At 48.6% G+C, this 15,955-nt stretch overlaps 1 long non-coding RNA gene across 2 annotated transcripts in view; it reads left to right on the top strand.

The window, feature by feature from the left end:
- LOC121824423 (uncharacterized) overlaps positions 1 to 15,681 on the top strand; it is a 33,407-nt gene extending 17,726 nt beyond the window's left edge. Inside the window, exons 3-4 of one of the 2 annotated variants that reach the window (XR_006066317.2) lie at positions 957 to 1,074; positions 15,233 to 15,681. This is a non-coding gene — a long non-coding RNA (uncharacterized LOC121824423). The remainder of the gene's footprint in view (positions 1 to 956; positions 1,075 to 15,232) is intronic. The other variant, XR_013046271.1, reaches the window with a different exon arrangement.
- Positions 15,682 to 15,955: the final 274 nt, after the last annotated feature.

The following is a 15,955-nucleotide window of genomic DNA, read 5'->3' as shown; positions in this document are numbered from 1 at the left end:
TGCAAATGAGCAAACAGAGGCAGGAGATGTTTAATGACCCACCCTGTCCAAGAGCCTAGTCAGAAGCAGAACAAGTGTCTAGGCCCAGATCACAGGCCTTGGGAGTCCAGCCACTTACCCAGCAGACCAGGGGACTGACTCTTCAGGCAACTGGCTTTGAACTTGTATCCCCACTGGGAATCTCAGCTCCCAATTCTATGGGTAACTTTCCCATGTCTCGAAGCTAAGAGTCACCCCTTATCCCCCCCCCCCCCCCCCCGCACATTTAGAGTAAGTGCTCAGTTCACACTGGACACCTGGCACTGACCCCACCAAGCAGGTTGCAAAATGGTTTTATTTCACAGTGACAAGCCCTTCCTTGGTTCTCATCTGCTTTATGGGAACATTGTGGCCTCATCCAAGACTCTGGTGGAAATATATGCCAGAAATATAGAGCTACCTGGTCAGGAGGAATATTTCCAAGGCAGGAGGATGTCTAGATGGGTGTGTTGAAGGTCAGACTGGGAGCTTTGGACTAGGAAGTTGCAAGGGCTGGTCTCCCCACCCCACCCCACACCCGCTGCCACCCCCCTCCCCAGCCTGGAGTGGGAGCTGAGGGGCCAGCAGGACTAAGGCAGAGCCTGGTCTTGGGTTGCCTGGCTGGGGCTATGTGCCAGATTTCTTGAAGGACACCAGAAACTTGGTTCAGGTAGATGGGCTTGGACCAGGGTCCAGGCTAGCCCAGTTGGAGGTGCTGTTTGGCTAATTTTAATAGGTGTGGTCTAGCTGGAGGAAGGATAGGAAGGATCTCACTGAGGGTGGGCTTTGCAGTTTCAAAAGCTACATGCCATTCCCAATTCCCCCCTCTCTCTGTCTCTCTCTCTCTCTCTCTGTCTCTCTCTCTCTCTCTCTCTCTCTCTCTCTCTCTCTCTCTCTCTCTCTCTCTCTCTCTCTCTCTCTCTCCTTCCTGCTTGCAGTTTACCATGTGAGCCCTCAGCGTCTGCTCCAGCCGCCATGTTTGCTGTTGCCGCCATGCTTTTCCGCCATGATGGACTGGAACCCCTCTCTGGACTCAGAAGCCAAAGGAACCCTCCCGTAAGTGGCCTTGTCATGCTGTTGGATCACAGTGATGGAACATTCACTGATACAGAACATAGGACATCCAACAGGATACAGAGTGCTCTGAAGTGTCTGACCAGGGGCAGGACCCAGGTCACTAATTCCGCATGCCACAGGCCTTAGGGAGGAAGAGATGAGGCCTTGACCTCTGCCTTTAGTTGGGCCGCAGGAGACAGTTCATGTACACGCAGAGCCTGGCACATAGTGGGTTCTTGAACCTTGGTGAGAGGCTCACACTGCTCTGGCATACCCATCCTAGTACAGGGACAGGCAGGAGATTCCTAAGTGAGTAACAGATCTCTTGACCTCAGCACACTGGGCAATTGCCTACCACAGACTAGGGAGTCTAGATGGGCCCATGAACCACCTGTGTCTGAACTCCCCAAGGCCAGTATGAACCCTGAACATACTTCTCGGTTAATCTTGATTGTCAACTTGATTAGCTTGAGAGATGTCTGGGACATTAGACACACCCTAGCATGTTGGGGTGGGGGTTCAAGAGACAGTTGGATCATGGGAGCTCTGGCCTACTGCATGGTTTAATGTACTGATAGAATAAAATTCTGAATAGACTGGAGCTACGGCTCAGCAGTTAACAATGCATACTGATCTTACAGAGGACCTGAGTTCCGTTCCCATGGCAGGTGGCTTATAGCTCCAGGGGACTCCAATGCTATCTCCTGACCTCTATAAGCATGCATCCACACTCACATGCATACAGTGAAAAGTAAAAATAATGCCAGGTGGGGTGATGCATTCCTGTTGGGAATTGTTGCATGTGAGTCCGAGGCCAACCTCTTAGGGTTTCAGGCTACCCTGCGTGAGTGTGGTCACTGTAAGACTCAGATTCTGCCTCAATAAAAAAAGAAATAGAGCCGGGTGGTGGTGGTGGCAGCGGCGGCGCACGCCTTTAATCCCAGCACTCGGGAGGCAGAGGCAGGTGGATCTCTGTGAGTTCGAGGCCAGCCTGGTCTACAGAGTGAGTTCCAGGAAAGGCTCCAAAGCTACACAGGAAAACCCTGTCTCGAAAAACCAAAAAAAAAAAAAAAATAGAAATTCTAAACATTTTTGAATAGACTATTGGAAGGTAGTGGGACTGGTTAGAGAAGGTGGATCATGGGGCTATGTGTGTGGGTACTGTATCTGGCTCTGGCCCCTTCCTGTTGCTTCTCTGTTCTACTTCCTCTCTGCCATGAGGTAAACCCATGAGGCCCATTTATTTCAGAAGAAGAGTGGAAAGTAGAATTGAACTTTTTAATCGTCTTATCACCACGACAAGCAAGGACACACAGTTAACGCTTGCCTAGATAGAAATGACATTTTAATCTACAAGTTTCCTTTCTATTTTGTTTTTTCCCTTTTTCAGGGGGCTGGGGCTGCTAGCCTATCTGGGACTTGTAGCTGTATCTCTCAAGAGCTCTTTTGTATATCCTATCTGCTGTTCCCTGGGAGTCCTCGCCACGGCTCTGAGTTCCTTCCGGCACCTGAGAGGACTCTTGGCACGAAACCATTTTGCATTTTTGTTGAACGATGGAATCCTTTAAAAATGTATTACATTTTATTTTATCAATTAGTGTGTATGTAGGGGAAGGTGAGTCACACAGGACATGTGTGGAGGTCAGAGGGCAACTTGTGGAAGTTGGTTCTCTCCTTCCACCGTGTGGGTCCTGGGGTTTGAACTCAGGTCACCAGGGTTGGTAGCAAGTGCCTTAACCAGCTGAGTCATCTCACTTGCTTATGAGATAAAATCTTTCTGTATAGCCCAGGTGTTCCTGGGACACATGATTTCCTTGCCTCAGTTGCTCCAGTGCTGGGGTTCCAAGAGCTAGCCGCCACACTTACTATTGTTGGGGGGGTCATGGTATGTTCCCATTGGAGGCTTCATAATGTCTGAGTCTCTTTTCGTGATCTTGGCAGGTACTGGCCAAGATCTGTGAGTCATTGGATGTTACAATATGGCCATATTTGATCATTATTTTGGCGAGTACCATCCTTCTATCAAGAGATGGAGCCCTTGGAACTGGGGACATGGCTCAGTGGCTAAGAGCATGTACCCACTCTTACAGAGGGATGGAATTCAGTTCCCAGCGTACACACTGCATAGTTTACAACCACCTGTTAACTCCAGCTCCAGGGGATCCAGCGCCCTCTTCTAGCACCTGCACTCATGTGCCCATAACATAATTAAACATAAAAATTAAAATATTTAAACAAAGATTCCTCCCTTCATCCTGTTTAGCTACCTGGTAGGAGAGTCTGTGTAGGAAATGCTCCATTTTTTTCCCTCAGTTGCGTTTTCTCAAGGTAACAAATGAGTCCCCGTTCATGTGTCCCAGAGGTGCTCACACACTTTAATTATCACTGTGAGCTCATGGGCTTAAGCATATTCCGTAGTCTCAATCTACTGCTACAATTCCCTTTTGTTAAAGTTCAAATCAGACACTCCTAGTCAGGGAGGAAATTGCGTTATCTCCCGAGTCCTTTTGGTATGATCTTAGCAGCCATTCAGCAGATTCTGGCTGTCTCCTATGACAAAACATTTCACACTTCTCTTGCACAGGTTTTTTTTTTCTTCATCAGCTATTTCCCCGAGAATCCCTTTTTTTTTTTTTTAAAGTGGAAAATGAACTTCAAGACCACAGTTCAGACACTCTGTTCAGCGCTGTCTGGGTCAGTTTGTCGGGGTTTATATATAACCTTCTCAGTAGGCGGGCTGGGCTCCGTGTTTCCATCCAGAGGAGACTCAGGGCTTTGTGACTGTTCTTGGCCTCTGGATTACATGTGGGGTCAGTCAGTTAACGAAACACCTGAGGCAGGCTCACTTACGACGACGAAGAGGGGTTTGTTTATCCTATGGTTACCAAGACAGCGAGTGGAAAATATGTGGTGTGGGCTCTGGTGGAGTCCAGTGAGAAGGCTGTGTTCTAGATGCGGGCTCAGCTTGGGGGTTCTCAGCAGCCTCTGTGGGAGCTGACTAGGGTCCCTGATGCCCAGGGTCTCATGTCAGATGTCACTCTTCCAGAAAGTCCCTCTCCTTATTTAAATACTAGCCCCCCCCCAACCCATTCTTCTCCCTTTTGCTCGAATCATCGCTTCCTGTTTCTTTCTCCCTGACAAACTTCAGTGCTACATTATGTGATTATCAGTTTAAACAACAATAACAACAAAAACCTTTCTCTTTTCAGTGCTAGGGATGGAACCTAGGCCCTCACCATACTAGGCAAATGTTCTACAACCAAGCCATATCTCCAGATCTGCATATTTTATACAAGTGAAATTACACAGTGTTTGTCCCTGAGTGTGTTAGAATTCCTAGCCACTCCCTTGGCTACATGACCGAGTATGCACTGTCCAGTAGCCAGGCAAGATGCTTAGTCATCCCAGGGCCTTACGTCCCATGTAATCTGCACACAGTGTGATCATGTAATCTATGCACATTGAGTGCCGTAGCCACATAAGCCCATATGTGCATGTGTGTGGGTGTGGGTGGGTGGTGGGACCTATAAAAAAACCTATTTCTTCTCTCTTCTTGCATGGTCATTCCATAGGCCTATGTACACCCCTTCTATTCCCTCCCCTTAATAAACTTTTATAGTGGGTTTTTTGTACCTTGTGGTTTCTCTCACATGGTAAACATTGCGCCGCTTAATAAATAACAGTGTGACTGAACTCAAGGTCAGGATGTGTCAGAATCCCCTTGTAGGGACCGCCACAGATGTTCAACCATTATCTAGCAGGGGTTTGTCTAAGCTAGATTCTACCGTTTGGCTGTTGGGACTACTGCTCCTGTGCACGCAGGCTTACTTTTTCCTTTCTCAGTGAGATACTCAATATTCATGTAAATTCCTACTGTCCCCAAGCCCCATCTCCAAGGGGACAGCCCTACAGCCTGTCTCTGTCTGTGGAGACCCTTATTTGAGGACTTTCTCCCTGCCACCTCCAGACCATTGCCAAGCCCAAAGCACTGAACTGCATGCCTCCAGGTCACTAGATGGCGCTGGAGAGCAGTTTGGATTTGGCCTCCTAGAGGAAGCTCTCTTCTCTACTGGGCTAGGGAAGGATGCTCAGGCCAGGTGGGGTGGGGTGCCCTTTCAGTGTCCCTGTCTTGGGTCATGTGACCTTCCAACTTGGCAATGGTTTTGGATTTCAGATGCCTTTATTAGGCAAACCTCTGCAGTCTGGGTAAGAACAGAAATGGTTCTGGGTGTGTCAACATTGGGGAGGTTGCCGCAAAACCCTGCGTTTAAAACCAAGGTCCATCAACAAGCCATTTGGGTCCTCTCCACCTCCATTTCCCTCCTTGTAAAATCAAAGGTCACAGTGTCACAGGGTCAGCTTCTGGGAGGAGACTGCAACCTTCTGTCCTCACAAGTACTCCAGATTTCTTTTGAGGACACCAATCCTATTTTACAAGGGTTCTATCCTTATGATCTCATTTAATCGCAAATGTCCCTGGAAGGACCCTACCTCCAAGTGTGGTTACACTGGGGACTATAATCTCAACAAGAATTTTAGGGGTGACACATTCAGTCCCTAACTTTTCATAGTACAGGGGTGCAAGATACAGATCTTCCCAGGGGCAGCCCCCCCAATTCTAACAGAACAAGCCCCCCTCATATAGAACACTGAGCCTCCTACAGACTCTCCTATCCCCCACTTTTGAAAAGACCCTTCGCCTGCCATCTGTCAGGCCCATCCTCAGGGAATTCTTTCTTCGTAAAAACATCCAATTAGAGATACTAAATATGCAGTTTTAAAATATATTATTTGCACCTCAATTAAGTTGTTGCTGCTGCTGTTGTTGTTGTTGTTTTAAAACCATTGCTTTGGACTGAGCAGATGGCTCGGTGGGTAGAGTACCTGCCAGGCAAGCATGAAAACGAGAGTTCAGGTTCCCAGAACGCACACAAATGCTGGGCAGATGGGGTGGGCCGGGCCACCTGGAATCCCAGCACTTGGGAGGTGGAGACAAGATGCCTGGCTAGACTAGCCGCATCAGCAAGTTCTTGCTTCACACGAGAGGCCTCAACTCAAAACACATGATGGAGAGTGATCAGGCAAGACACCCAGCACGTAACTCCGGCCTCTATGTACAGGAACATGTGCACATGTACACATTTGAGCACACACACACACACACACACACACACACACACACACACACACACACACTCAAACACACCACCTGAAAAAAAAATCCTATTCTTTTCCTTCCTTTTCCCCTTCCATTTTACATTTCTATCTGTTTGCCTGAGACAGCATCGTGCAGAGAGTCTCCTCAAGCTCCAGGCCTCTCTGCCTTAACTCCATGCTGGAATTAGAAGTGTGTGCCGCTGTCTCTGGCTCACAGGTTTTAGGATTCCTTTACTGACGTGTGACATGTGTAGCATGTGGCTCCCACTCACGTTATCCAACCTGGTGAGCTTTGACAGGTGCCTCAGCTTGAGAACCTGCGCCATACTGCAACAGGACACCTCAACTTCCTGGCTTCCGAAGCCCCTTTTTGGTCCCCCCCTTTCCCCTCCTCTCAGCCCCTCAGCTTCTGCCTGCTTTCTGCCAGCCCCCATGTGCTGGTGTTTTCTAGAGCTGCAGATGAACTAACTCACACTAGCTGGGCTCTAAGTGTGGCTTATTTCCCTCAGCATCGTGACCTCGTGTGTCAATCATTCCATCCATTCATCTCTTAGTCCAGTGGACAGACACCATCTTTTTCTTACTCACTTGCCTGTTGATGGATTCTTGAGTTATTTTCAGTCTGGGGCTGGTAGGAATAACGCTGTAGTAGTGTGTGTTCCAGTATTTGCAGGGGGCGGGGCATCCTTTCCTTACACACAGGTAACTAGATGTGAACCAATCCCCTGTGTTAGGGATAGTGGTACATGTAACTGTCAGCCAGACTTCTTGTTGTTGTGACAAATGCCTGAGAACAGCAATTTAAAGGGAGAAAGGGCTTACTGTGGCCCCTGCTTCTAAGCTTTCAGTGACTGGCCCCTTAGCCCTGTTACTCTGTCTGTGAGGTAAGGCAGAATCTGTGAAGGTGGGAATGTGTGGAGGAGCAGCAGGATGAGGCTTTAGTTGAGGTATACCCTTCACAGGCACCCCTCACACTCTCCAGAGACCCACTTCCTCCACTTTCCACAGTTCTGCCACCTCCCCAATTCAGATTTTGAACCCGTTGATGGATTAAACCAGGGACTAGGTCAGAAATGCGGCACACACACCCCCACCCCGGCCCAGACACAGCCAGAACTCCGCTTTACTAATCTAGATGTCTTTCAATCTGGTCAGGCTGAGAATCAAGATTAACCATCACAGGGGCAGGGGCTCCAGTAGAGAATCCTGTCACCAGTGACTGCAAGTCATCCATCCTGGCCTCACCTTCAATAGCTGTGGAATTAACTTTTACATTTTTTTTCTTATACTTTAAATTTCTTAGAAAAACATTTATTTGTGTGTGTGTGTGTGTGTATACACACGAGTGTGCATGTGAGTGCATGTGTTCGTGTGTAAGTGTGTGTGTGTACACACGAGTGTGTATGTGAGTGCATGTGTGTGTTCGTGTGTGTGTGTGTGTACACATGAGTGTGCATGTGAGTGCGTGTGTGTGTGTTCGTGTGTAGGTATGTGTTTGTGTGTATGTGTTTTATGTTCTCTTGTGGACACCTGCCTTCCTCATAGCTGGGTGCATCTCCCTTCTTACTGTCTCCATGATGGACAAACAAGGCGCCCTTCCAAGTTGCAGTGTTTACCCCTGAGCTCTCTCCATCACCAGACTTGGGGTTTCTGAGAGGCAGGGACAGACTCTTTCTCTGTGTCCACCCAACATGGCCCGGTGAGAGCCCACTGGAGGGAGTTGTTTTACCTCTGCATCAATTTCCTCAGCTGGAAGCTGAGTCTTTACCTGGCACAGTGGGGCTGCCTTAGCCGAATGTCTGGGAGAAGCACGCCCACCACACTAGACGACAAATAGAAAACTTAGAAGTCCGTCTTTCCACGGAGGCACGCAGGTAGGCCTCGCAGGACGGTAAAGTACTTGGAAGAAAGTGTGTGGAGATCTAAGGGGGAAATCTAAGGCTATTTGTTCCTCTTAGTGTCACGGAATCTAATAGGCACTGATTATATTAACATATGAGAATTCCGTACCCAGGAGACTGCAGTGCCCTGGGTACAAATAGATTTCTATGATTAATTTTTTAAAACACTTTTAATGGAGCTAATCCAGTTACAGGGAGAAGAGATAATGTTGGCTGTCGTCCAGCAGCGGGCAAACACACTGCGTTCGCCACAGTGGGCTGATCGCGCCTTCCCAGGCAAGCCCATTTTTCAAGGAAACTTCTTAGATGAGGACGTAAGAAAGCAGACAGTGTGCTTTCTGTGGGTTTTGTTTGTGTTTATTTTTATTTTATGTGCCTGGGTGTTTTGCCTGCATAATGTGTATACACCGCATGTCGGCCTGGTGCCTGTGGAGACAAGAAAAAGGTGTCTGATCCCCTTGGAACCGAAGCTAGAGATGGTTGTGAGCCAGTGTAAGTTCTGGGACTCAAACCTTGGTCCTTCGGAAGACCACTAAGCGGTCACTCTAGCCCCATTGTCTGTTTTTGAGATAGGATTTTGCTCTGCAGTCCTGGCTGGGCTGGAACTCAATATGTAACTCAAATTGGCCTTGAACTCAAGGCCATCTTCCTGCCCCAGTCTCCCAAGTAAAGGGATTCTAGGTATGAGCCACCAAGTCCAGCTGCTTTCTTTCATTTTTTAAAAAGTTATAGCAACATATATTTTACATAAAATATTACCCTTTTTATGTGTTTTTGATGGAGTTGTGATCCTCCAAAATGGGTGTTGAAGGGGCTGGAGAGATGGCTCAGCAGTTAAGAGCACTTGCAACTCTTGCAGAGGAAGGAACCAAGGTCAGTTCCCGGCACCCACACCGAATGACTCAAAAACTCCTGTAACTCTGCCTCCGGGGGATCTGAATTTGATGTCCTTTTCTGACCATCTTGGGTACCTGCATACGCATGCATGTACACACAAAGTATGCACAGACACATACAACAATAAAATAAACCCTTTTAAAAATGCACATTGAAGCTCTGACCTCCTGTGTGACTGCATCAAGAGATGGGAGCTTCCAGAAGGCCATGTCAGGTCCTATTTGTCACGGCTGGTGTACTCATTAGGAAGGACCCAGGGAGGACTGGGAGGAGGGCCCAGTTGGTAAAGGGCTCGCCTTACACCTTACAGGCATGAGAGGTTGAGTTCCATCTTCACATCCCATGTGGAAAAGTCAGGTGTGGTGGCTCAGCACCGGGAAGGCAGAGACAGGAGGAGCCTCAGGGCTTGCTGGTCAGGGAGTCTAGCTACATCAGTGAGCTCCAGGCTAGGGAGAAGCCTAGTTTCAAAGGCCAAGATGGATGCCATCATGAGGGATGGACATCTGACATTGTCCTCTGGCATCTAAACGCACATATGCAGATGCATGTGTATTGCACACTAACATGCCCCTGACTACACACACACACACACACACACACACACACACACACACACACACACACACACACACACACACACACACAGAGAGAGAGAGAGAGAGAGAGAGAAAGAGAGAGAGAGAGAGAGAGAGAGTTAGGATATTTAGTTAAATTTGAATTTCTTACACACAGTGATTTATTTATTTATTTTTTTTGCATATGTGTATCCCATGGAATACTTGAGACATACACAGACCAACCCATTTGTTCTTTCCCTGTGATTAGAATATACTGGACTAGCCGGGCGGCGGTGGCTCACGCCTTTAATCCCAGCACTCGGGAGGCAGAGGCAGGCGGATCTCTGTGAGTTCGAGGCCAGCCTGGGCTACCAAGTGAGTTCCAGGAAAGGCGCAAAGCTACACAGAGAAACCCTGTCTCGAAAAAAAAAAAAAAAAAAAAAAAAGAATATACTGGACATTGTGTACATTGCCTGTGATTCCATTCATGAGCACTGAGACTTTATACCCTCCATGCACTTAGCTTCAGTTTCACAGATGTGGACACTGGGGCTCCGGGAATGAAACTCGCTGTCCTGAGGTCTCTCCAGGACACAGGCCAACCTGATCTAAATAGTCCTTCACAGAGACTCTCTCCCCAGGCAATTCTATGCTGTGTCAAGTTGACAAAACCATCACACCAGGATGATGGCGTGAACTTTTAATCCTGGCGCTGGGGAAGTAGAGACAGGCAGATCTTGGCTCACTGGCCAGTCAATCTTGCTTATTTGGTGAGCTGCAGGTTCAGTGAGAGACCCCGTCTTTAAAAAAAAAAAAATCCCCAAGGTGAATGGTTTGAGGACCACATCCAAGGTTGACCCTCAGCCTTTGTAGCCACCTGCACACACGAAGAAATTATTAAGAAGACTCACATTTCAACTCTGGGGGAATCAAACCCAGAGCTTCATCAAGTTTCACACATGCTACGCCTCCGAGCCATACCCCAGGCCAGGTCGATCTTAAATATGTTTTTTTATACATGTTGTTAGACAATAATGCAGTCACAGATAACAAAGATGTCTAGACAGTTGTTGGAGGCAGAAGAAAGAGTGCAGGAGGGAAAGACCTTTGGAACATTCACCTTGCACCCTTGTGGCTGAGCCACTCACGGGTCCTCAGTTTGGCCCTGGCTCAGATTGCGGCTTCTCTGTCCCTGTGGCCTGAGTGTAAGGAGGCTTGTGGGGACTGGTGTCTCATCCAGATGGGAGAACATCCCAGAATTCTTGTCCCGTTCACTCATTCACAGCCATGCCCGGGGTAACATTTGACCACCCGTGATGGGGGACTCATAGACTACGTCACCGGTGACACAGGAGTCACCCTAGATGGAGTAAGAACCATCTGGGACACCAATTGCCTGGCTCTGAGTTTCTCAGAAAGGGTCCCCTCTGTTAAGGAACACATGACTGTATTTACCAAGAACTGATCCTCCTACCCGCCCCTGGCTTTGTTGTGACTCCAAAGCCTCTCAGCCACGTCTCATTCTCTCTTGGCACTAAGAGAATCCGAGTACTTTGAAGTTGGCTGCTTCTAACTGCTAGAGATGGAAGCCTCAGGCTGGCCCCTCTTACCTTGGCAGGGGGTCCTTCTTCATCACCAACTGTCCAAACGAACATCACCAGGGAGGGACTCCTCAAAAGTGGGTGCTCAGTCTTGGGGATGTTCCCATCCACCTCTGTAAGACCTATCATCCAGAGTGTAATCTTGCTCAAATGGTGAGGTCTGGCAAGTGGGGAATGCTGCCTTCTGAACTGAGTTGGCCGGTCCCTGTGCCTCACTTCCATTCTAGTTTGTTTGTTTGTGTGGTACTGGGGTTTGGATCCAGAGCTTTGCACATACTGCATATGAACTCAAGCATCAAGCTACATCTCTAGCCTCCCTTTTTCCATTCTATCTCCTAGAACTCTCTCATTTGCAAGTCTTTTTTTTTTTTTTAAGATTTATTTATTTATTATGTATACAGCATGTATGACTGCAGGTCAGAAGAGGGCACCAGATCTCATTACAGATGGTTGTGAGCCACCATGTGGTTGCTGGGAATTGAACTCAGGACCTCTGGAAGAGCAGTCTGTGCTCTTAACCTCTGAGCCATCTCTCCAGCCCCCATTTGCAAGTTTTTTATGGCAAAAGAACACTGATGGTTAATTTCTCTCTCTGTCTCTCTGTCTCTCTGTCTCTCTGTCTCTCTGTCTCTCTGTCCGTGTGTGTGTGTGTGTGTGTGTGTGTGTGTGTGTTTATTGACACAAGGGCTTGCTAGGTAGCCATGGCTGGCCCAGAACTCACTATGTAGATCAGGTTGGCCTCAGACTCTCAGAGATCCACTTGTCTCTACCTCCCAAGGGCTGGGGTTCAAGTTGTACACCACCACACTCATCCAATGATAGTTAATTTTGACTGTCAACTTGACAAAACCTAGGAGACCCACCTCTAGGCACGCCTATGATGGAGTGTCTGGACTGGGTTAATTAAAGTGGGACGACTCATCCTAGCGACAGGCAGCACCCACCCAGGGGTTGAGGCGCCAGACTGAATCCAAGGGAGGAAGCAAACTGATGGCATTTGCGTTCATCTCTCTGCTTCCTGCCTTTGGAAGCAGCATGACCAGCAGCCGCCATGCCTTCCCCATCGCGACGGGTTTCGTGCTTGAACTGTGAGACACAAGACACCTTTTCTCTCTTAGGTTGCTTTCGTCAGTGTTTGTCACAGCCATGAGACAAGTCCCATCAGTACTTCTGTCTTCTCCTCAGGGACTGGGGAAATGGAGAGGACAGTCATTCTGTCCCCAGGAACATCGGGCAACACTAGAGACATTTTTGGTCCTCACAGTTGGGCAGGGGAGCTACAGGCAGAGCCTGGAGATGCTGTCCCCACCCTTGGTGTCCAGGATGTTCCTACTGCAGAGAATGGAGATTCCAGTCTTGAATATTCCCTTGCTGAGTCCCGACCTTCCTGTTCCCTCATCTGTTCTCTGGCCAGCCTCGTTCTCAGCCTGCTGATGGCCCCATCTCCTTCCTCCTATCCCATGGGGCTTGCCTCTGTGAAAGGACATCAGCCCTTGCTGAGACTTACTTGATCAGCAGTCTCCACTATGGTCTCCCATCCACAGCCCTCTTCCCGTGATCCCCGTTCTGAAAGACTCTTCCTGATTTATCCATGATCCCCAGGACAAAATACATTTCATATTCACCAACAGGGCCCAGTTATTACTCCAACATCAGACCCTCTGCCTGTTGTGCCCTGGTCCAGGATGGCACTGGCTGTCTTTGGAAAGAGGACCACAGTGAGGCTCCAGCTAGGTAAATGCATGCCACATCAGCTGTCACCAACGGCATCGCCACACCTCAGTGGCTCATAGCAGCATCCCAATTCCTTGGGACTCAGAGGCTCTGCTGGGTGTTTTGTTGGTGTTGTTTTCCATTTTGGCTGGGCTCCCTGGGTGTCTCTGAGCGGCTGCAGTACACACATAGCTATGTTCATCTTTTCTTGTCCTTCATACTCCCGCTTTGGGCTGGGACAACCGGGCCGTCTCATTCCTGCTCCCCTGCTGTGTAACTTTAAACAGGCCCCTTAACTTCTCCTTCCACCATATGGGTCCCATTAATTAAACTCTGGTCCTCGGACTTGGAAACAAGTGGCTTATTTACCGAGCCATGTTGCTGGCCCCCAACCTCTCATTTTGTACGGCTCCAGGGCCGGAGCAGCAGAGGTGATTGGTTCAGATGATACAAGGCACAGACCAAAGCCAACTGCGGACAAGTTCTGTTTGTAGGCACTTTGTCCTTGTTCTTACTGGGGACTCTGCCGGGCTTGGTGTGTGCTAACTGTGGCCATGCTGCATGGCTGAGCACGCTGCAGAGCTGGAGCCAGGCCAGAGGCTTCCCACTGCCGTAGGACCTCTAAGGGTGTGTTACTAAATCAGCATCTGTACCCTGATGGGTACACCAGGTAGCTTCCCCTTGCTGCTCAAAAGAGTGGGGGACGTCACACTTAGTCGCCTACCCCCAAACCTATTTCCACCTGCGAGTTTGTCAGGCCTCACTAGTCATGACATCTCCTTCCTCCTACAGTGTCTCGTGGCTCAGCTTCCTGTCCCCATGGTGTCCTCCTAGCCCGTCCTCCTCCCCAGTGTCCATCTTTCTGTTCTCATAGTATCTTCAGTCTATCTCAGTGTTCTCATTCTTCCTAATGCTGTGACCTTTTAATACAGTTCCTCCCGTTGTGGTGACCCCCAGTCATAAAATTATTGTATTGCTACTCGATGACTGTAACTTTGCTACTGTTACGAATCTGAATGTAAACATCTGCCATACAGGATATCTGGTAGGTGGCCCACAAAGGGTTGTGGCCCACAGGTTGAGAACCACTGACAGACATATCCAGTGTCCCTGTAGTCATTCTCTGGTCCACATGTTGTCCTGCATTTTGTCTTCCTATCCAGGGTCTCTGTGGTCCATCTTCCTGTCCCCAGGGTGTCCCCACAGTCTATCCTTTTCCAGTGGCCCTTTGGTTTATCTTCTTGTTCTGTGGTGTCCTGCAGTCCATTCCCCTGTCTACTTGGGATCCTACAGCCCACCTGACTGTCCACAGTGTCTCTATGTCTCACCCCCCTCCTCTTGGCGGTGCTATGGCTGCAGGTTCTGAAGCTTCCCCGACCGCAGGTCTGTGACAGTTCCCTCTCCACTGAGCCACGCTGCCCCGGTGACCTACTTTATTCTTTGTAGCACTTGATCTCATCTGAAATCCTCCCCTTGAGTTTCTCACTTGAGCATCATCCATCTTCCTGGGCAAACTCTCTAACAAAGGGGTCTACAATAGCTCCCTGCAGGTGGTACTTGCTGGGTGTATCTTGATGAACAGAGTGGGTCTTTGTTTCGCAGATGACAAACCCAGAGCAGTTCAGTGACACACCCAGTCACATCCTCTCACATCTCACTTGTTACCTGAGTCCAGGGCTCTCTTGATGGGAACAGACTGCCCCTCTAGACAAAGAAGGAAACAGGGAGCAATGAGATGGGGTGTTTGTAGCCCCCTGTGGTGGTTTGGATGAGAACGGCTCCCATAGGCTCCTATGTTTGAATACTTGATCCCCAGTTGGTAGAACTGTTTGGGAAGGATTAGGAGGCGTGGCCTTATGGAGGTAGTATGTCACCAGAGGTGGGCTTTGAGGTGCTATTCCCAATGAGTTCTCTCTCTCTCTCTCTCTCTGCCTTATGCTTATAGATCAAAATGTGAGCTCTCAGCTGTTCCTGCTACCATGCCTTTTCTCTGCCATCATGGAAGTTATACACCAATTAAAATTCTTTCTTTTATAAAGTTGCCTTGGCCCAGGCAGTGGTGGCACACAACTCTAATCCCAGCACTCGGGAGGCAGAGCCAGGCGGATCTCTGGGAGTTTGAAGCCAGCCTGGTCTACAGAGTAAGATCCAGGACAGGCACCAAAACTACATGGAGGAACCCTGTCCTGAAAAACCAAAAAATAAAAATAAAGTTGCCTGGGTCCTAATGTTTTGTCACAGCAATAGAAAAGTAACTAAGACAGAAGTTGGCACCAGGAGTGGGGTATTGTTGTGATAGACCTGACCATGTTTTGTTTTGTTTTTCCTTCAGGAATGTGGAGGACTCTGGGACTTTGGACTAGCAAAGCAGTCGAACACTGTAAGTGAGGTTTAATGGGCTTAATCCTAGTAGGAACTTGGAACACAATAGCACTGAGACCAACATGGACAGTGGAGCCCCAGCTCAAGAGGTTTCAGAGGAGCTTACTGGCGAAGCTAGAAACCATTGAGGTATTTTGGCAACAAATGTGGCTGCTTTTTGCCTTTGTCCTAACAATCTGCCTGAGGCTAAATTGAAAAGTAATGGACTAACTTCCTTGGCAGAGGAGATTTCCAGACAGCCTAATGCTGGCTCTGTCTCATGGTTATTAGTAACCACTCCTGTGCAAGTGTATAATAAAAAAGAGCATGTGGGACAAGAAGAAACACAAAATGTACAGCTGGAAGAGAAAAAGAGCACCAGGAAATGTCATGTTGGAGCCCAGGCTTATCCCAGAAGAGGTAAGGAGACCAAAGAGAGGCCTGACCTGCATTAAGATAAAGGGGGGACACCATCAAGGCAGGACCCCCACCCAGCTGAGCTCTAGCCTGTGGCAGGAAAGGCCTAAGGAATGTCCTGCCCTTAAAAGCCAGCACGCCTTTAATTCCAGCACTCTGGAGGCAGAGTCAGGCAGATCTCTGTGGGTTCGAGGCCAGCCTGGTCTACAAAGCAAGTTCTAGGACAGGCTCCAAAGCTACACAGAGAAACCCTATCTCAACAAAACAAAACAAAACA

Source organism: Peromyscus maniculatus, chromosome 20, assembly GCF_049852395.1.
Source record: "Peromyscus maniculatus bairdii isolate BWxNUB_F1_BW_parent chromosome 20, HU_Pman_BW_mat_3.1, whole genome shotgun sequence".
In the NCBI taxonomy this organism is placed as follows: domain Eukaryota; kingdom Metazoa; phylum Chordata; class Mammalia; order Rodentia; family Cricetidae; genus Peromyscus; species Peromyscus maniculatus.
Note: the sequence above shows the minus strand (reverse complement) of the source record. Positions and strands in the feature narration are given on the sequence as shown.